We start from the raw sequence: 21,340 nt of genomic DNA, 5'->3' as shown, positions 1-21,340 counted from the left end.
ACTCAAACTGTAAAGAGGCGGTAGGCCCATCTGGATGGTTCACCCTCAGAGACTAATGGAATCTGCTGCACTCCTGAATATTCTGGTGGATCTTCCAGTGGAGAAAACTGACTATCCTTCTGAACCTCTGGCCTCACTGTGGAATGGTGAGGTGAGAAGGGGGGGACAATTGGCTCCCTGTTATTCTGGGAAGATACAGGCAATGAAGCAAGCCAAAGACTAGAGCACATGTCTCATGTGTGCATGTCTCAGTCTGAGGTAACCATTATGTGGTTAATGCATGTAATCGTGCATACCATGTGGCAGTGCGAGCAGCAAAGGTGTACTTTATAGCCTTCATTGCATTCTCAAGTAATCAGCTGGCAGAGCTCTTTGGGGTAGTCTGGAGATTGCTAACTTCTACTGTGAGAGGAAAGGCCCCTGAAGCCCTCAACGATCTGCTATAACCAACTGGCTACACACAAGAGGATAAATGTGTTCAGACTGATCATGACTCCACAGATGTTGCAGTTCCAATCAATTTATTTATTTATTTATTTATTGAATTTCTTAGTCGCCCATCTGGCTGGCTATCCAGCCACTCTGGGCGACGTACAAAATAGGCATACAAATATAACAGACATTAAAAATCTGAAAACAATAATGATAAAATACAGATAAATAACGATACAGATAACAATTTAACATAATGTTCATAAAATACCCCAAAGTAGACAAGCCGTGAAAACAAAAGCAACAAAGTCTGAGTCCCTCTGAAACATGACGAAGTTTCCATCTGGGAGATCTGCTCAAATTCAGCCATCAGTTAGCAGGCTTGACACCCAATACAGCCTTGACGATCTTCACAAAGAACCCTCATCCACAGAAGTGCTGGGCCACATTCCCTGACGCTATGCATTTCAGCAACCTCTCACACACCCGTAACACACAGCCTCTGCACTTATTTATTTAAGAGACTATCTACTAAAATGGTACAGGGAGGAGAACACAGGCCAACAAATGACTGCCACAAATCACCAGCCAATTTCTGTACCTTATTGCACTTTTCCAGCGAGTGGAATTCCAGATTTTGAGGTTTTGTTCTCTTTCCTTCACTCACTTTCTCTCCTGTAAATTTAAAAAAGCTAGCTTCTTCAAATATCTCTCTCAACCGTTTCTTGTATCCCTGTTTTGTGATTAGCTCATCATGACGCAACTGCTCCACTTCATCCCACTTTCTCCGGAGGGTTTCAGGCAAAGCTGGGTACACTAAGAGAGAATGTGGGTGACAAACAAGTGGAGTTTCAAATGTAAGAGAATAAACACAAGTGCTTGGTTCAGACACATCAGCCAATGTGTTGTTCTTTCCACATACAAGAAGAACCTTTGTCTGTCTGTTCTTGGTTTCTCATGAATCTCCATCTCTCATCCACATCCCAACAAACATATTGTTTTCAATTTCCCATTCATGCCAGATTCCGAGAATCCCACTGTAGGCATTCCACCGGAAAGTCTGCTCATGCTGTGTGACATTATGGAATGGGCAAAGTATCCAATGCCACAGCTTGCCATGTGTGGTGGGATAATTTTCAGTTTATCATGTGGACAAGTAGCTCTGCACCCAACTAAATGCCTGCTTGATCCTTATCCATCTTGGCTCATCAAATCAAAGGGGGGCGGTTTGACCGGTTGGGTCCAGGGCATGATTAATGCTTCATTGCCTGAGGGAGTGGTCACTGCCGCCTTGCAGAGGCAGTAGTATGGCCACTCCTAAAGAAGCCAGCCCTAGACCTGTTGGTTTACACTAACTACTAACCAATTACAAATACACTCTTCTTAGGTGGTGGAGAGGGTTGTGGCAGGGCAACATCAGGCATTCTGATTACTATTCTGAAGTAGACGTTGACGTCTTTTCCTATTAAACTAATATACTAGTAGGCTGAGTGAGCACTGGATCTTCAAGTAGTGGGTTGGGGCCCACTACCAGATCATAGCCTGATCGAAAGTGGGCTGCAATAGCAGCAGCAGCACCATACATATATATGGTATAAAAATAAGAAATGGCTTCCCAAATATATTTGGGTTAAAGGTGGGAGCCAGGACAGAAACAGTTGAATACTTATGAAGACGTTTGGAGATCTCAACACTTTTGTTATTCTGTGACTTTTTGGTCAAATAACGGACTTTGGAATCTTTTCTTACAGACCTGCATAGCTGCCTTTGTGTTTTAAAATTGTTCATGGTCTCAAAAATAAAGGTTCATGGGTAAGCCTATTTCTATAGGTTTTACTAGATTAGCAACTGGGATAAAATATAATAATCTATATCACTTACTGAAAAGTGACAGATGGAATAGGTAGTCAAATCAAACAAACATATTTCCTGTTATAAAGGCTACATTTTAATACATAGCAAATTCAGAACAACTGCAGAACCATTTCTCTCCAAACTATAATTTTTCTGACTTTTAAAATTTCTCCTTTAAAACATTATCCTTTTAATTCAAAAAGATAAAAAAAATCCATTTCAGGGACTAAGCTAAGGCTTGTCGTCCTTTGTAGTAGATATGTGCAGGAAGTTAGTTCACAGGGTAGGGTTTGGTGAGCACCCTTAGGTACCTTTTAAGGTGACAGGTGGGATCTGAGGCTTGGCTTCTGGATTGTGCTGGATAAGGCTCACCTTTGGGGCTAACCTGTAACACCCACTCAGAGTTGTGCAGCCCTGGGGGGGTGGAGCAGGAAGGCATCCCTAACCACCCTGCAGGGATGGGGCCTGGACCACTGCTTTTCCATGGCAGGGTGTCCTTGCCCGATTGGGTTAGAGTTTGGTCCCACAATTTTCTCTGCAGATCATTTGTTATACAGTCAGCACTTAACTGGATTTATTTAAATAAACGTGGCCCTTGATTTACCCACACTTCATCTTGTCTTGCCTCTTCATTTCCCGGTTATGGGCTGCAATATCCTTTTAATTTAAAACTGTTAGAGAAATAAATCCATCTCAACTTTGAAACTATTAGAAAAGTATTACCAAAGATCTTTAGCAGACAATATGCTAAAATCCATTTTGTACTGTTAAAAGTATCTAATCTAAGAATTCAAATGTAATCCATATAATTCAAATAGTAATAAAATATAAGCAATAAAAAGCAATAACATAATTAAAATCAATATGAAAATTTAACGTGATGGATGTGCCATCTCCCATTTTCAACCACTAATCCACAGACATGGTGCAGACCACCTGAATGAAGCTTGCGGACTACTGGTGGTCCATGACCACCGTTTCAGAACCCCTGCATCAAACTATGGGAGAGGGATAGGAGCACAGGGCCTCTCCATAAGCTCTGCTGAAAGACCAGCAGCTTTTGGCTGTTGCTCGCTTTGACATCTTTCAATTCCAGCTTGTCACTGCAAGAAGTCTGTAATTAAGAAATAGTATCTGTGCTTGCTTTTTTCCTCCTTTCTCCCAAATTCCTTTTAATTTTGTGTCATGTCTTTTATATTGTAAACCTGAGGGCAGGGACTGACTTATCAATGAGATTTGTAAGCCACTCTGGGAGGGTTTTTTGGCTGAAGAGCAGAACAACAATGCTTTCAATAAATAAATAAATACCTTGCTATTATTTCTATCTTTGAAAGTTAAAGAATTTGAGATTAATATCTACCAGGGACTGGGAATGAAAGTCAGGTTTCTTCTGTTTGGCTACTGTAACAATCTGTAACAACAATAGCAGGAAAAAGAAGCATTGAAGTAAATAACCTATTGTAATGTTGCGCGCCTCCTCAATCTCCAAGTGGTGAGATTTCAGGGGTCTCTGCGCTCACCCAGGGTTGGGTTTCCTTTGGGAAGAAGGTCAGCGGAAACTGCGGGGTCTTTATGAAATAAGGTTTATTTATTTACACACATTCCAAACTGAGCTTAGGATGGAGGGGCTCAAGGCATCAGCAGCCCAATATCCAGCATTTCCATCTGGGTTGCAGGAGGCATCCTAAAGCCATAGTGCAGAGGGATAGCCTCCCTGCCTGCCTCCAGCCCCAGCCATTCTCTTGACAATTCTAAAAACACCCGAAGCGCAAACTTCTGCTAGCTGCCAGGAAGGGGAGGGAGGTTCTCCTGAAGAGTTTCAATGACAAAAGGGTCTTCCTGGCCCATTCACCAGTTGCTGGGCAACTGATAGACCCATTCTCCTACCTGGCCACTCTATTAGCTTAACAAAATGCTTGTGGTTGGTTATTGTAGGATTCTAGCAGAACAACCATCAGTGACTAATTGTAGCAGAGAAATGTAACTATAAAAATTAGAGTGATTAACCTTTTGTCTATAGGCATTGACTGTTGACAACACATTGAATTCTGAAAATCTGGAGAAATCTCATTAACCAGAAATTTTCCCTTTCTAGGCCCTTCCAAAGCATGGCTGATCTATATCCAACTTCTTTCCATTTGCTACTGGGCCAAGTTCAAGGTTCTAGTCTTGGTGTACAAAGCCCTATACAGTTTGGGACCAGGATACCTGAAAGACTGTCTTACCCCTTATATGCCCAGTCGATCACTGTGCTCTGCAGGCGAGGGCCTCCTGCAGATACCATCTTATCAGGAGGTCTGTTCTGCACAACATAGGAGACAGACCTTTAGTGTGGCGGCACCTACCTTGTGGAATTCCCTCCCCTTAAATATTACGACAGGCGCCATCTCTGTTATCTTTCTGGCACCTATTGAAGACCTTACTCTTTCAACAAGCCTTTTAAGTTCAGACCTTAACCCAGTCTGAGTCTGTGTTGGAATTGCTTTTTAATATGTTTTAAAATCTTTTTTAAAAAACTATTTTTTAAACTTTTTTTAAAGATGTCTTGAAAGCTTTTCAAAAATGTTTTTAAAGATGTTTTGTTTTAATGTATTTTAAAGTCTGTTTTTATTATGTTTTAAAGTGTTTTTAGTGTTTTTGTTTGCCACCCTGGGCTCCTGCTGGGAGGAAAGGCGCAATATAAATCAAATAATAAATAAATAAATCCAACACAGCTGATCTCTCCCTCCTCCACCGATTAGTTCAGGTGGAATGATGAAAAAACGAATTACTGGCATGGAACTAATATATTCAGTGTTAGAAAGAGACCTGCAGCTGATTTTTCAGTCACTATTACAATCACAGTTATAAAGTAAGCAGTGAGGAATGTTACAAGGAGAGCATAGAAATCTTGACAAATATGTATTATGCTTTAAATCACAATGATCGGGTTAAATTTTAAAAAGGAAACTTTAAAGCTTGTAAAACCAAAAGAAAAAAAATGTTCTGTTAACTCTGAAGAGGATTAGAATGTTCAAAGTGCTTCAGGACTCGACACCATGTAAAGGCTGATTTATACTCTAGGCTTCATAATGCCTCTCTACTGCAGAATGACAAATAGCACAATGCTGAGATTTCAATGGCAGCCCCAGAGCACTAGCAGCAAACGTGTTCCATCTTAATAACAAGGCTTCTGCAATTCTGTTCACTTAACATTCGGAGCAGTTAACACTTCTTGTTGCATTCAAATCCAGATACAAAAACCTTCAAATCAAACTATTTACCTCAAGAGAAGTGAGCCTTGAATTATTCATGAGGCAACATCAAAGCTGGAAGTGGGGGAAAGTAGGACATTAAAAAAAAGGCTAAAGTTTTAAAAATGAGGGCATAAATGCTCTTAAGGAACCATATGAATATGAAAAGGAGCATTTGAGACCATAACAGTAAGGGGATGGGAAATTCTCACCCAGTAGGTTTCATTCTGCAAAAGGAATCACAGAGGTGACAACGTTCAAGTTGCAAACCCTGACAAAATCTATATATAAACACACACACGTGCACACATCTTTCCTGGGTCTCTATATAAAGGGACACTGATGGCTAAAAACCTGGATGTCCAGGTGCTGATCATGAGCAGCAGCACCTTTACCCATCGTAGGCTGATAGGCCAAGTATGCTGTTCTTGAAGACTGCCGATCTGGCCATGGTCACATATGCCTTGGTCACATCACATTTGAATTACAGTAATACCTCAGTTAACAGAACAAAGCTCCTTTTAAGGAAGGCTTTTTCAAAGGTAAAACTGATGAGCTTTGCTTTGCAATGGATAAACCTTCAAGTCTATGGCTTTGGTTTAAGGAGAAACTGACCAGCCGGTGTCTTTGCTTTGCTAGGGTGAAACTGACAAGCTTGTGTGTTTGCTTTGCATTAAAGAGATCTGTTGCTTTCTCCCATGGCTGGGGAGGAAAGAATCCAATGCATTCAGAGGAGGAGAAGGAGAGTGAGAGTGGTGGGTGCTGGGTTAGCATGCTTTAAAGCTCCCTGTTGCAGTTGCTTCCATCACCTATCAGCGGATGTAGGAGCCTACCCTTATTCTTTCCATGCGATTCCTACCTCTGCTACCAAGGTTTCTGTTAAAGTAGTAACGTTCAGGAATACATCTTCTTTGTTAACTGAGGTATTTCTGTACTGCAAGATGCTGTATGCAGGGCTGCCTTTGAAAGATATCTGGAGATGAAACCCAGTCCAGAATGTTGCAATCAGGCTGCTAATGGGGCCTGACCATTGAGAGCACGTGATTCCTTTGTTGAAAGTAGGAAGGCAAAAGGTAAAGTATTATTATTATCATTATCTATTATTATTATCTATTATTATTATTATTATTATTATTATTATTATTAATAATAATAATAATAATAATAATAATAATAATAATAATAATAATAATAATAATAATAATAATAATAATAATAATAATAATAATAATAAAATTTAATTTATGTGTCGCCTATCTGGCCAGTGGCCACTCTAGGCGACGTACATACAATAAATTACAACAAAATAGAATACAAAAATACAGTGTAACAGTATAAATTATGCTAGCAAACAATATATGGTAGGCAGTATTTAAATCATAAGGACATTAAACCTCCCCAGAAGTCCCAAAAGCCTGTTGGAAAAGCCAGGTCTTTAAGACCTTGCGGAACATATTCAGGGAAGAGACGTGCCGAAGATCTTGTGGGAGGGAGTTCCAGAGGGTGGGGGCCGCCACTGAGAAGGCCCTCTCTCTAGTTCCTGCCAATCTAGCTGCTTTGGTTGGCGGGATTGAGAGAAGGCCTTGAGTGGCCGATCTTGTCAGGCGGCATAATTGGTGGCGTTGTAGGCGCTCCTTTAGATAAACTGGGCCGAGACCGTATAGGGATTTATAGGTTAGTACCAACACCTTGAATTGGGCCCGGAAAACAACTGGAAGCCAGTGTAGATCAAACAGCACTGGTGTGATGTGGTCCCGGCGACGACTGTTTGTAAGTAGCCAAGCCGCCGCATGTTGTATAAGTTGTAATTTCCGGACCGTTTTCAAGGGTAACCCCACATAGAGCGCATTACAGTAAAGTATAGCTGGGAAAGACTTCCAGTCTGAAACCCTGGAGAGGTGCTACCAGTCAGTGTAGACAACACTGAGCTAGATGGACCAATAGTCTGATTCAGTATATGGCAACTTCCGGTATTTCTGAATGAATTTTTTGGTCTACCTTCGTTGTGGAAGATGTTGGGTAGACACCCATACCTGAAGTGATTTTTACAGGAAGGGAGTCTGAAAAACTGAGGCATGAAATTCTAGGCCTTAATGACAAATTAAAATTAATTAATTTCTGGGTTCAGATGGCATACATCCAGTTGGTTTTCATCATATTTGAAATTGCTCATCTTCTAACAAAAAAAGTAACTTGTGCCAAAGATTGATCTTTGTACCCAAGTACTGGAAAGTGTCCAATTTAAGTGTCCTTATCTTCCCCTCACCAACATGCTCCTCATCCCCTCAGTAACCAGCCACCCTCAGCCACCTGCCATTCATTCTAGCTCCACTCTCCCACTACAGGTTGCAGGTGCTAGCTCAACCATCAAAACTGGAGAATATTATTGTGGAAAATCAATAAATCCCGAGGAGAAAAATTGTGTAAATTTAAAAACATGAGGATCTTATGTAATATAATATTGTTAAAATTGAGAAAGGTTAACTGTGAGTGGTGCAAACATTACCATTTTACAACTCATGCCTTCCACACTATATGTGAGGCTTACAATTGGCAGCCTTCCAAGAATCAGCAGAGCTGCTATTAATGAGACAACTATGGGCCTTAGTAGGTTTACAGTTAGATCAAAGTGTTTTTATACTGGACAGTAGAATAAAAAAGACAAGTTGTGATACGTCCATTAGAGAACATTATTTTTACACTCACTGGTTCTTAAGTATAGTCCAGTCAAATGACAGCTAACCAAGCAATAAATGTTAATTGGTGATTAGCATATGAAAGGTCAGCCACCACACCGTCCAAGGGTTAGTTGGGGGAATGGGTCAGATCAGTCAGGCACAGAGGAGCCTGAGGGAGAAGATGGTAATAGCAGAACCAAGGTAAAGAGAACAGCTGAGAACAGCAGGCAGAACCTATGCAGTTCTCCTGGGACAGAAAGACTCCATTAGTAGTTCTACAGGGAAGTTTCTGGCCAGATTATCATCTGAAGGCAGTTGGCCTAAAAAAACAAAAATGATGAGAAGAGACATCATTTGGGAAGAGGCAACTGAGAGACTTCTTCTGTGCTGTGTCCTTGCTAGTGAGTCCCTGACTAGAGAGAACTTCAAGGAACGCTGAAGCCAGCTTGCCAGATGAAGAATGTTTGTCTCAGGAAGCTGCAAGTGCACACTTTTACCATTTATCTTTGTGTCCTGCCCTGGTATTTATACAGATGAGGGTGAGTTATAAATATTTTTAAAATAAAAGAAATCCAGTATTAGGAATGGACAAGAATTTCGCTAAAATTGAACTTGACACCAGATTTTTCCATAGTCTGCCCAGCTGCTGTCGTTGCAGACTGATCCTGAATGCTGTGAACATCCGTGGCTTTTCCCAACATTGGATTTTTTAAATAAAAAAACTGCATCAAATATAACAGTATTACCTTTGTATACCCTGTGCTGTGTTGCTGTGCTAAGTGAAACTGACCAGCATGGGTCTTTGCTGTGCTAAGATGAAACTGAATAGCATGTGACTTCGCTCTGCCAACCTTAAACTGATCTTCATGTGTCTTTGCTTTACTAACATGAAACTGACCAGGCAATCTCTCCCTGTCTTGCAAGATGACTGAACAGGTGATCTCTTGATTTGTCCCACGGCTTGGGGGGGGAGGGGAAAATCCAATATTATCCGGGAGCAGAAGCAGGAGGTGAAGTGGGGATTGGGTGGGTCAGCACAGGGCAGAGAGAAAACCTTTTTCCTTTCCAAAAGGAAAACATTTTTAGAAAAAATGATAACATTTTTGGGAGAAAAACACAAATCAGTAAGAGCAAAGGACAGCAGAAAAATAGCAAAAACAGACCATAACCACCTGCTAGTTTGATGGAATGTGATCTGAACCTGCACAGCCAAGCAGATCCCATCCATACCCCATATCATTACCATTGAGTTGCTGACCAGGGAGAGGGAAAAGGAAATTGGAAATTGCTTTTTATTAGAAAAATGAATTGAGTTAAGTTGATAGCTGATTCCTTGAAGTAACAGCATGTCATTTTAAGCAAGACACAAATAAAACATGCTAGTAATATCTAACTTGCTAATAATGAAACAAAGTATAAATAAGTGTTAAAATATATTTCTTTTAACTTTGAGATAAATCCCTGCTACTAATTGAAAGTGGTAAGGGAAATAAGGGTTGCTGGAAAGGGGAGGGGTGAGGTGGTGGGGAGATCAGGACAGAGCAAATGCATTGATGGAGCCAATCTGGGGCTCCTACTGGTGTGTTTACACCAGAGCTTGGAAAAGTTACTTTTTTGAACTACAACTCCCATCAGCCCCAGCCAGCATGGCCACTGGATTGGGCTGATGGGAGTTGTAGTTCAAAAAAGTAACTTTTCCAAGCTCTGGTTTACACTACGCCAACCTTTGTCACCACCTCGCCCCTCCCCTTCCTGGTAAGCAGTGGTGACTCAGGTGTCGAGAGTTCAAGTGAGCACCATCCCCAGCATGCTGTCTGCAGTTTATTACACAGCATCATGGGTGGGATAGTAAAAATTTATACAGTAGGACCCCGCTAATATGGCGGGTTAGGGATCAGGCCCCTACCATAAAGCAGAAATCGCCGTAAAGTGGGGCCCCATTGACTATAATGGGCCTCGTCACGTGAAAATGACATCAAAATGGCACGCAACGGAAAAAACCTGTCGTATTAGCGGAACAAATGCTGTAAGAGCGGGGCCTTTCCCTAATTGAAAACTGCCTCATGAACAAAGCGCCGTAAAGCGGGGCCCTACTGTATACATTTATTACATAGCATTATGGATGGGATCACAAGGAGCCACACTCTTTCAGAAGTGGTTTCCTAATAGTAGGGTGGTGTACAGTAAGCAACTCGCCAAACAACTCAAATCCTCCACATGTATTCATACTTATTTCTCTTTCTTCAACATCAACACCTCCAGCCATTTACAGCAGGGGATACATAGATACTTTTTCTCGCCATGCTCTCCCCAATACTCACATTTGCTTTGACAAACCCAGGGGCAGTGGTGGTGATGGTGGTTTCTATAGATATTATCAAAAGTCAGAAAAAAATGACAAGGTATTCAAATATTTCTATTTAGAAACTGTGAAACTATCTAACCAGAATGCATGACACCTGGCATCTGGTTGCTTTCATCTTTCTCCATGAAGCACAGTCCAGTGGGTGTTTTTCCTCTGAGCAAACTATTAGAAATTGGGAGCAAATGTGGCATCCACAACATCAGTGTTCATAGCGAGCACAGAGAGGAACAAGGGATAGGAAAGCAGAAAGTTGAAAGAGGGCATAGCAAGGTGCTGTCACTGCAGCTTCCCATCTCCGAAGATGCACAACATCAAATCAAACCAAGTATTGGCTTGAAAGAATCAGAGTACAGAGAACCTAGATGTGATATTCAATAGTCTGTCCATGACAGGTAAGGGTACAGAACAGAGGTATATCCAGCAACATGAAGATGGATATGTGGAAAGAGCAGAAAGAAAGAAGTGATGATCAAAACTAGTGCAAGAAACACGTTTAGGGATGAAGCAGCCAGGCAGAAATCAAGGATAGAAGCAAGAGTATTGGCCTCAGGGATAAGTTAGCATGCAAAGCCAGTAAGCCAAACCAATGATGTAGCTTATACAATAGGCTACTGACAATTTCCTTTATTGATATTTTATTTATTTATTTATTTTTAAAACTTATATACCGCCCGACTAGCAATAGCTCTCTGGGCGGTGAACATTGATACAATAAAATACAATATAATACAAAAACATCAGTCTAAAATCAAATTTCACAATCTAAAAACAGCAAAGGCTAAAATCAAATTACAAACATTACAATCATTAACAAAAAATTAAAATGCCTCGGAATAGAGAAAGGTTTTAACCTGGCGCCGAAAGGATGATAGTGTCGGCGCCAGGCGAACCTCCTCGGGGAGACTATTCCATAGTTCGGGGGCCACCACTGAGAAGGCCCTTGATCTTGTCACTGCCCTCTGGGCCTCCCTATGAGTCGGGACCCGGAGGAGGGCCTTCGTAGCAGACCGTAGTGTACGAGCCGGTTCATAGCGGGAGAGGCGTTCCGACAGATATCGATCTTTTGATAGGGACAAAAGAGCTATTATCTTTATAAAAATGGAAAGAAGAAATCACTAATGCATTTACTTAATAAATATCAACCCAGGCAAAGATAATGAAGATAGCTTTCCAGAAGTTAGCAAGAGTACTTTTCGTTGCATTTTTAAACTTAAAGTACTGTAATTCCTTTTATATAATGGATTAGTGTGATATATTTACTTTCTATGCAGTGCATGGATGTTCTTATTACTTTTAGTAAATGGAACCTATCATTGTGGCTCATTACTTTTAAAGTTTATAAGGAAACAACTTTATTTGAAGTAATTCTACCTGAAATAATAACTTCATTGCTTATAAAATTTAAAAAGACCTTCTATCTTAATAATTAGACAATAAATTCTACAAATGAACAAATTTACTGAAGGAAAAATATACTGTTCCAAACAGCTATTCTTCTACATTGCTAATGAAACCACAAAAATGTAGCACTATTACAGAGCCATATAGGAGAAGGAAGGAAGGGATTATTTTCAGAAGATGAAAACATGTAAGCCTATTTTTCCTCAAAAAAACCAAGTCACATACAAAGATATGAACGGAAAGAAACTTTTTGAAATTATCCTGTTGTTTTTTACCTTCTCCCATATTTATCAATATTTAGAAGCTGTCTTCCCCCAAAGATTTTTTTTTTCATAGTAAACATTTAAATTTGTGTTTATTTACAAAAACAAAACTATACTCCCAAAATAAAGATGTCATGACAATGAGCAATGCAAAATCAACAATACAATTATATTCATAAAACTAATACAAAATACATCACAAATTAGTAGAACAGCTTAATACATTGACATAGCTGGATCACTCCTCAGAGAAAGCCTGGGTGAACAGATGAGTATTTAGCAGGTGCCTAAATGCCAAAACTTTAGATAGTAACCTGATGTTCATAAGGAGCATATTGCAAAGGGCAGGTGCCACCATATTAAATGCTCTTGTCTTAGTGAACATTAAGATGAACCTCAGAAACATATAACACTACTAAAAGTAGTTTATTAATATACGGTCACAGATCAATTCATCAGCGTACTGGTGGCAACGCACTCCAAAACTCCTGATGATGGCACCCAGAGGCTGCATGTAGATGTTAAAAAGCATGGGGGACAAAATCGACCCCTGAGGGACTCCACAATGGAGAGTCCAAGGTGTCGAGCAATGTTCCCCAAGTACTACCTCGTTCATGCCGAGACTGTCTTATCTGGAGCGGCTCAGGACTTCATGGCCTCCATGACAACCATGGGGCTGTCTCAATTTGTTACTGGCCCAACGCATGTGTCGGGTCACACTCTTGATTTGATCTTCGCCACTGGTCATGGAGATGGTGATCTGGAGGTGGGGTATTTTTCATCTACTCCATTGTCATGGACAGATCACCGCCTACTGAGTTTTAGACTTACGACGACTCTTTCCCTCTGCAAGGGTGGGGGACCTATTAAGTTGGTCCGCTCCCGGAGGCTTATGGATCCTATGGGTTTTCAGAGGGTTCTGGGAGTTTTTCCAGCTGATAATACTGGCGCTCCTGTCGAGGCCTTGGTCGAACTGTGGAATACAGAGATGGCCCGGGCTATCGACACGATCGCTCCTGCGCGCCCTCTTCGATGCAGAGCTCATACAGCTCCGTGGTATACCCCGGAGCTGAGAGTGATGAAGCAAGAGAGAAGGAGGCTGGAGTGCAGATGGAGACGAACTCCAGACGGATGCAATTATGCTTTGGTAAGTGCCTCTACTAAGTCGTACATAAAAGCGGTAAGGGCGGCGAAGAAGTCCTACTTCGCTGCCTCTATCAAGACATCTCTCTGCCGCCCAGCAGAGCTTTTTAGGGTTGTACGAGGACTCTTACATTCTGGTCCTCAAGATACCATTGAAACATCTGAAGCTCGCTGTAACGACATTGCAGGGCACTTCCAAAATAAAATCGCATGCATCCGTAGGGACCTAGACTCTGATGTTACGACAGATGAATCCATTGAAGTGTTATTGGATTATTGGATGAGTTTCAGTTGGTGCAGCTTGAGGAAGTGGACAAGGTGCTTGGAATAGTGCGGGCGACCACATCTGCTCTAGATCCTTGTCCATCTTGGCTGGTCAAGGCTAGCAGGACTGGTACCACCGGCTGGGCCAAGGAAGTGATAAATGCCTCCTTGAGTGAGGGAGTAGTCCCTAGTAGCCTCAAGGAGGCAGTAGTGAGACCTCTTTTGAAGAAACCTTCCTTAGACCCAGATAACTTGAACAATTATAGACCGGTGGCAAATATCCCCTTTTTGGGCAAGGTTCTGGAGCGGGTGGTTGCCAATCAGCTCCAGGTGCTCTTGGATGAGACCGATTATCTGGATCCGTTTCAATCCGGTTTTAGGCCTGGTTTTGGCAATGGAACAGCCTTGGTCGCCCTGTACGATGACCTCTGTCGGGAGAGGGACAGAGGGAGTGTGACTCTGTTGATTCTCCTTGATCTCTCAGCGGCGTTTGATACCATCGACCATGGTATCCTTCTGGGGAGACTCGCGGAGTTGGGAGTTGGAGGCACTGCTTGGCAGTGGTTCCGCTCCTACTTGGCGGATCGTCGCCAGAAGGTAGTACTTGGGGAACATTGCTCGACACCTTGGACTCTCCATTGTGGAGTCCCTCAGGGGTCGATTTTGTCCCCCATGCTTTTTAACATCTACATGCAGCCTCTGGGTGCCGTCATCAGGAGTTTTGGAGTGCGTTGCCACCAGTACGCTGATGGCACGCAGCTCTATTTCTCCTTTTCATCTTCTACAGGTGAGTCTGTGGATGTGCTGAATCATTGCCTGACTGCGATAATGGACTGGATGAGAGCTAATAAACTGAGACTCAATCCAGACAAGACTGAGACACTGTTGGTGAGTGCCTCCCCTGCCCAGATGGTGGATGTTCACCCTGTTCTAGATGGGGTCACACTCCCCTTGAAGGAACAGGTTCGTAGTCTGGGAGTTCTTTTCGATCCTTCCTTGTCTCTTGAGGCGCAAGTGGCCTCGGTGGCAAGGAATGCGTTCTACCACCTTCGGTTGGTAGCCCAGCTACGCCCCTATCTGGACAGGGATGACCTCGCCTCAGTTGTTCATGCTCTGGTAACTTCTAGGCTGGATTACTGTAATGCGCTCTACGTAGGGCTGCCCTTGAAGACAGTTCGGAAGCTTCAGCTAGTGCAAAATGCAGCAGCTAGACTGCTGACAAGGACCAGCCGGTCAGCACATATAACACCTGTTCTGGCCCGTTTGCACTGGCTACCTATTTGTTTCCGAGCCAGATTCAAGGTGCTGGTTTTGACCTATAAAGCCTTACACGGCGTGGGACCGCAATATCTTGTGGAACGCCTCTCCCGCTATGAACCTACCCGGTCACTTCGCTCAGCATCTAAGGCCCTCCTCTGGGTACCAACCCATCGAGAAGCCCGGAGGACAGTTACTCGATCTAGGGCCTTTTCTGTAGTGGCCCCCGAACTGTGGAACAGCCTCCCTGAAGAAGTATGCCTGGCGCCTACGCTTCTATCTTTTCGGCGCCAGGTTAAGACCTGGCTATGCTCCCAGGCATTTTAAGCGTTTATGTTATAATTTAATTTTTTTATTTTTTATTTTTTTATTTCGTTGCTGCTTGTGTTTATTGTTTGTTGTCTGATTTTATTGTTGATATTTTGTATTTTAACCTTTTTGTACACCGCCCAGAGAGCCACTCACTATGGACGGTCTATAAATGAAACAAATAAATAAATAAAAAATAAATTCAAATAAAATAGTCAATAAAAAACATCAGAAACCTGCCCTAAGCCTGAAACAGTCTGCTTCCAGACCAATAGCACAGCAGAATGTCCCTAAGTGGTTTGACAAGGAGGGCCAGGTAGTGAAAAAACAACTGAGAAATGTGTATATCCAATATAGGAAGGAAAACTTTAAAGCCCTACCCCAAAAATATTATTCACTTAAAAAGCAATACAAATCACTGCTAACCCAAAAGAAAAAACAAGCAGTCCAAAATGAGTGGAAGGCATTGATTGATTCATCATTAAACAATAACCCTAAACTCTTCTGGGCTTTGGTTACTGGTGCCCTTGGCACCCCATCAAGCCTGGTTAGTTGTAACATCTCTGCTGACATTTGGGAGCGGTATTTTTCTGAAATGTTTGCAGAAGCTAGGGAACATCCACCAGCTGGTTCTTCTTAATGATTTGCCAACATGGTCCCCAGTTACACAGTTTGAAATAAAATCTCGTATTGTTCGTCTCAAATCTCAAAATCTCGTATTGTTCGTCTCAAATCAGGAAAGGCTCCAGGAACCGATTTAATCGCCCCTGAAATGTTGAAGGCGAACATAACATGGGCCCCCCTCTCTTGGTAAATCTATTTACGCATATTAATAATACTGGTCTTTTGCCCTTAGTTTGGTTAGAGGCTATTGTGATACCAATCTTGAAGAAAGGGGCTAGGGAAGATCCATCAAATTACCAACCTATCAGTCTATTGTTGATAGTAGGTAAGCTATACTAGTTATTTGAACCTGAGGCTTGCCGCTTGGATAGAGGACAAGAATATTTTAGGAAATGAACAGGCAGTGATGCAGGCTTCAGAAAGGGTCGATCTACCATCGACCACTGTGTAGTCTTAAACCATTTGGCCGAGAAATATACGACCTCTTTTGGAAATGGTTTGTTGACAGCATTTATCGATCTGAAGTCAGCTTTTGATTCAATCCCAAGAGACAAACTGTGGCTCAAATTGCTTCACTCTTCTGTTAACAAGAGATTGCTTTATCTTATCAAATGTCTCCACCAACGCACTACTAAAGAGTATCCTCCTGAAGACTAAAGTGACTGGGCTGGGGTATAGAAGACAATCTGTTTTGAAACAGGTTCATGATTTTGAAGACTATACCTAGAATACAACAAAGAACTAAACTAGTTCTTTGAACTAGTGCAGTACCGAAAAAATCTTTTTTCACCCATTCCACATCACTTAAAAAGAAAAAAAGAACTGCATTAGAAATCATTAATGGGGAGACGAAATTTCAGTGAAATTCTCATGGGTGGAGTGTGGGGAGAGGCAGATGGTAACATTCTGACTTGGCAGGGCTGCATTTTTTAACCATGCACCTTTCATAGGACTTGTACAATACTTATTTAGGAAAGTGTGCCATTACACATGTGCAGAGTGCCACTGTCTCATCAATCAATCAATCAATCTATCAATCCTTTGTCCTCTGTGCATAGAGGAAGAGCCTCCATGTAAGAAGGCCCAAGTATGATTTTCAGACAAAATGGACTCCATACTTCTTTAGAAATTAAGCCAGAACCACAACATAGGTGTCTGAATTCATATACTGATTATACCTAAATATGTATTGCCAAAAAACTAAACACTCAAAAAACCTTTTTAAAATGAGAAACAACTGCTTCCATTTGCATGTAGTTTTCCTCCCCACAAGAATCAATTTAACTTTTCATTATCCAAAACACTTTTTTATCTAAATTAAAAGTATTCCAACCTATAGACAAAAAAAAAAAGTTTTATTTGAGCCCGGTCACATCAGAGCAGAGCAGAACATGCTTGCAATGCATGGCTCAGTCCTGAAATCGTAAAGTAATAATCTCTCCTTTGTGCAGGATACATCATATGAGATTTAATCATAATCAACCCCTGTTATGTCTGAGATTAGGGAGAATATGCTTCAGGTTTACGGAAGGATGTGGAGTCATATCCATACCGACATAAAGCCCAAACTTTTAATTTTAGAATTACTGACAAAACTCACAAAAAACAAGCTAAAAATAATAGCACCATATTTTACTCCATTCTTCTGTATTCTGAATTTAAGATAAGGGAGGAGTTTGTTGTAAGCAGATTGGCATACCTTTCTGGAAATATTCTGGAAAATACTATGGAATTGTATTTGGCTCAGATCAACCTGCCCTACCCCACCCAGAAGCTGCTGCAGCTTTTGATGAATGAATTTTAAAAGATGCTGGTTAAATCACATCACAGTATGCTACCATTTGAATTATGTATTGATTTAAATATAGTCCATAAGTCACTAATGTAAATCCTTGTGTGATTCACCAAGGCATCTGTGCATGGATCACTCTTCTGAACACAGTTCCATGCACACAAAAGGATGTTGCATGAGAGGGGGGAAATCCTGGACCCACTATCCAACATTCCACATTTAATAATAACATTATCATTATTTTCTATTGTGGCCCCAACCCTCTGGAACTCCCTCCCTTTTGATCTCAGACATGTTCTCTCCTTGTCCAGCTATCGCTGAGCCTTGAAGACCTGGCTGGTCAGGCAGGCCTACAAGATTGAGACAGAGTAATTTATGAATTAAAGGATGGTTTTTTAATTTTAAAATTTGATGATGTTATTATATATATATGTATTGTTTTATTCTTGTTGTTCGTCGCCTAGAGTGTCCCTAACCCGGACAGATAGGCGACTGAAAAATAAAATTTATTTATTATTTATTATCAATCAGCTATGGCAAATCTGGTTCAGATATCCTTTTTCCTGTTCAACCATCACCTCCACCTTTCAGACACAGGTAATATACAATATCAAAACTGACAAGTGGTTACATGTTTATTATTATTTATTTATATATTCGATTGATATCCTGCCCTTCCTCCTGAAAGAGCTCAGGGTGGCAAACACATCAACAGGCAGGTTTTTTTAAAAGCATTCTAAAAACAGTTTAAAACATTCTGAAAACAGTTGCATTATTTCAGCCAGTGATCTCCGGTTTGCCAGAACAGTCTCCTTTAGCCATTAAATACCTGGAATGTGTTCAAATTCCTCCTAAAAAATCAACAATGATGAAGAGAGATGTACCTCACCAGGAGGTCATCAACAAATAGAGAGACACCAATGAAAACGCCCTGTCATGGGTCAATGCCAACTGGGCAACCCCAAGCAGTGGCACCACCAAATCCTTGCCTGTAGATCATAGGGTCTGTGATGGCTGATACTAAGGAAGGCACTCTTTTAGGTACTTGGCTTGGGATCCATCTAGAGCTTTATATGCTAATACTAACATCTTGAATTGAACCTGGTAGCTCACTGGAAGCGTTCTTAGGACAGGTGACACATGATCCCATCGGACTGTCCCACTTACCAACCTAGTAGCCTCATTCTGCACTTGCTGCAGCCTCTGGACCATCTTCAAGGGCAGCCCTACATACAGAACATTACAGCAGTCCAGATGGGAAGTCACCAGAGCATAGACAACTGAGGCCAGTCTATCCCAGATCAGAAATGGCTGTAGCTGGCGAATCAGCCTAAGCTGGATATAAACACTCCTAGCCATGGAAGCCACTTGGGACTCTAGTGACAAGCTGGAATCCAGGAGTATTCCTAGACTACAAATCTGTACCTTTAGGGGAAATACAACCCCTCCCATAAAACCTAATTACCAGACGTGAGAACCACCCACTCATAGCACTTGTGTCTTAGCTTGTTTATTGGCCCCCAATGTAGCCCATCACTGCATCCAGATGCTCCATTTCCTTCACAGCTTCTCCTGATTCAGACGGAATGGACAGAGCTATATGTCATCAGCATATTCATGACACCGTGCTCCAAATCCCTGGATGACAGCTCCCATTGGTTTCATATATACATTAAATAGCACAGGAGACAAAATGGACCCTTATGAGACCTCACAACACAAACACCATTGAGCAAGAGCAATCTCCTAGTACTACTTTCTGGTCATGGCCATGCAGGAAGGAGTGAAACCACTGTAATAGAATACATCCACCTTCAACCTCCTTCAGTCCCTCCAGAAGTGCACCATGGTAAATCTTGTCAAATGCCACTGAGAGGTCAAGCAGAACTAACAGAGTTGCATTGCCCCTGTCTCTCTCTCCTGATAAACGTCATCAGCGTAATTATCCCCTTGACTATTCATACAACCAGATTGGAATGTAGAGAATGTGGGTTCAGCAGATCTGTGCAGAAACCCAAATGTGATAAAATACTTGTCACTGGTTTCCCATGCATCCAACTTACAAATGAATTCATTTTACACCATTCAAAACTTCTAAACAATGGTGAAGCAACTGTGGATTGAAATACAAAATCAAAGAACTGGGAAATTTTCACTTTACTACTTACCCATATTCAGAGCTCAGAACCATTTAATCTACACCAGGAGTCACCAACCTGTCACCTGTGGGAACCATGGCACCCACAAAGGCCTTCAGTGGTGCCCCCAGCAGGTAGCCCAGAAGCTGAACTTTCATTTTTTTTTTTTTAAAGTAAGCCTCTAGCTCTCCTAGAAGAAAGGTTATGGAGCAAAATGTGCAGGTACCCTTCTAAGCAATTTCTGGGAAATGATCCAGCCTGGCTGCTCCCGCTTGTCAGTGCTATTAGCTAATGAATGAAGTCAGAGCTGTGACTGATAAGCGGTTGTTTGGACACCAGACAAAAGGAACCCTTGGGGTCCTATAGAGCTGCTATTTTCCTCTCCCTTTTTCTGCTTCTATCTTTTTTCTAGTCTCTGGAATCACTAAAAGTTTGTTCTTCTCCCCTAGCAACTAGGCTGTAGCTTTCCTGAGGTGGCTTTGTCTGAGATCAGGTAGACCCTAGAAATTATTTCTGCAAATACTACTACACAGTAAATGTGGGTGACTGTTAATTCCCTTTCTCCCCCAGAAGGCAAAGAGGATTAGGTATGCCTCTTGCTTTGCAGGAGCTAAAGACCGGGCACTCATTAAGAATTCACTGTATAGTTGTAACTTGCAGTACAATTGTATACATGTATTCTCAAAAGTACATTTTTGTGTTTAATGGAGCTTTCTTCCAGGTAAGTGAGTATAAGATCACAGCCTGGGGTTTAGTTTGGGGTTTGCATTGGAGAAAAACAGGGTTCTTTAGTCTTTTATAGCTGTATGGCAAGCAGAAATTCAGCTGGTCAAGCCTTTTCTAGTATGTAAATACAATTATGGGAAAAGGTTCACCATGGCCACTCTCTAATTTTGTGTTATGCCATGTCCGTATAGCAGCCATTCTGTGACTGGTGCCTCTAGCACTCTCTCAAAATTTGAAATGTGCCCTCTGGTTCAAAAAGGTTGGCGACCCGATCTAGATCTTCAACTTGTCAGTTTGGTTGTGTGAATTGATCTTATTAGGATGACTGTTTCAACTCCTTTGTTCTAGCTACGTAATAATGAAAAACTTATCAAAATATATAATGGAGCCATTTCTTGGTAAGCAATGATTTTTAGCCATACTGCAATATACACACTTTGAAATATTTGGTTGTTTCAGAATCTGAGGACCATGTATTTTGATTTCATAATAAAAAAACTGAATTTAACTAACAAAAACATAAAATGGTATTTAGTTTAATTTTACCCAGGCATTAGTCATTCCCTAACAGAACAAATAAAACAAGTCAAATTTCAGATCATTCTTCAAATTTGTAGAGTGATATTGAATTTAACTTGCAAATGCTGGTAACTATTTCAGAGTGATCTGCCTAATTAATGCATTTACTGAGTGCAACAGTATGCATTACATATCAAGCTCTGCAAAATGCTAAATGGTGTTATGGCACAGAACTCGTTTGCATCTTACAATTAGAACTATTTTAAATCTCCAAAAGACAAAGTTTTCAATACAATTTTATGTCTTTAGAGAGCCGTTATTGGTAACAAACTGTTCAGTTCC

General features: G+C 41.3%; 1 protein-coding gene and 1 pseudogene across 1 annotated transcript in view; both read right to left on the bottom strand.

Moving 5' to 3' along the window:
• RALYL (RALY RNA binding protein like) overlaps positions 1-21,340 on the bottom strand; it is a 453,791-nt gene that overhangs the window by 327,578 nt on the left and 104,873 nt on the right. The window lies entirely within an intron of this gene.
• On the bottom strand, positions 941-5,918 carry LOC133377444 (N-acetylglucosamine-1-phosphotransferase subunit gamma-like; annotated as a pseudogene).

The sequence above is a fragment of the Rhineura floridana genome, chromosome 1 (assembly GCF_030035675.1).
Source record: "Rhineura floridana isolate rRhiFlo1 chromosome 1, rRhiFlo1.hap2, whole genome shotgun sequence".
NCBI lineage: Eukaryota > Metazoa > Chordata > Lepidosauria > Squamata > Rhineuridae > Rhineura > Rhineura floridana.
Note: the sequence above shows the minus strand (reverse complement) of the source record. Positions and strands in the feature narration are given on the sequence as shown.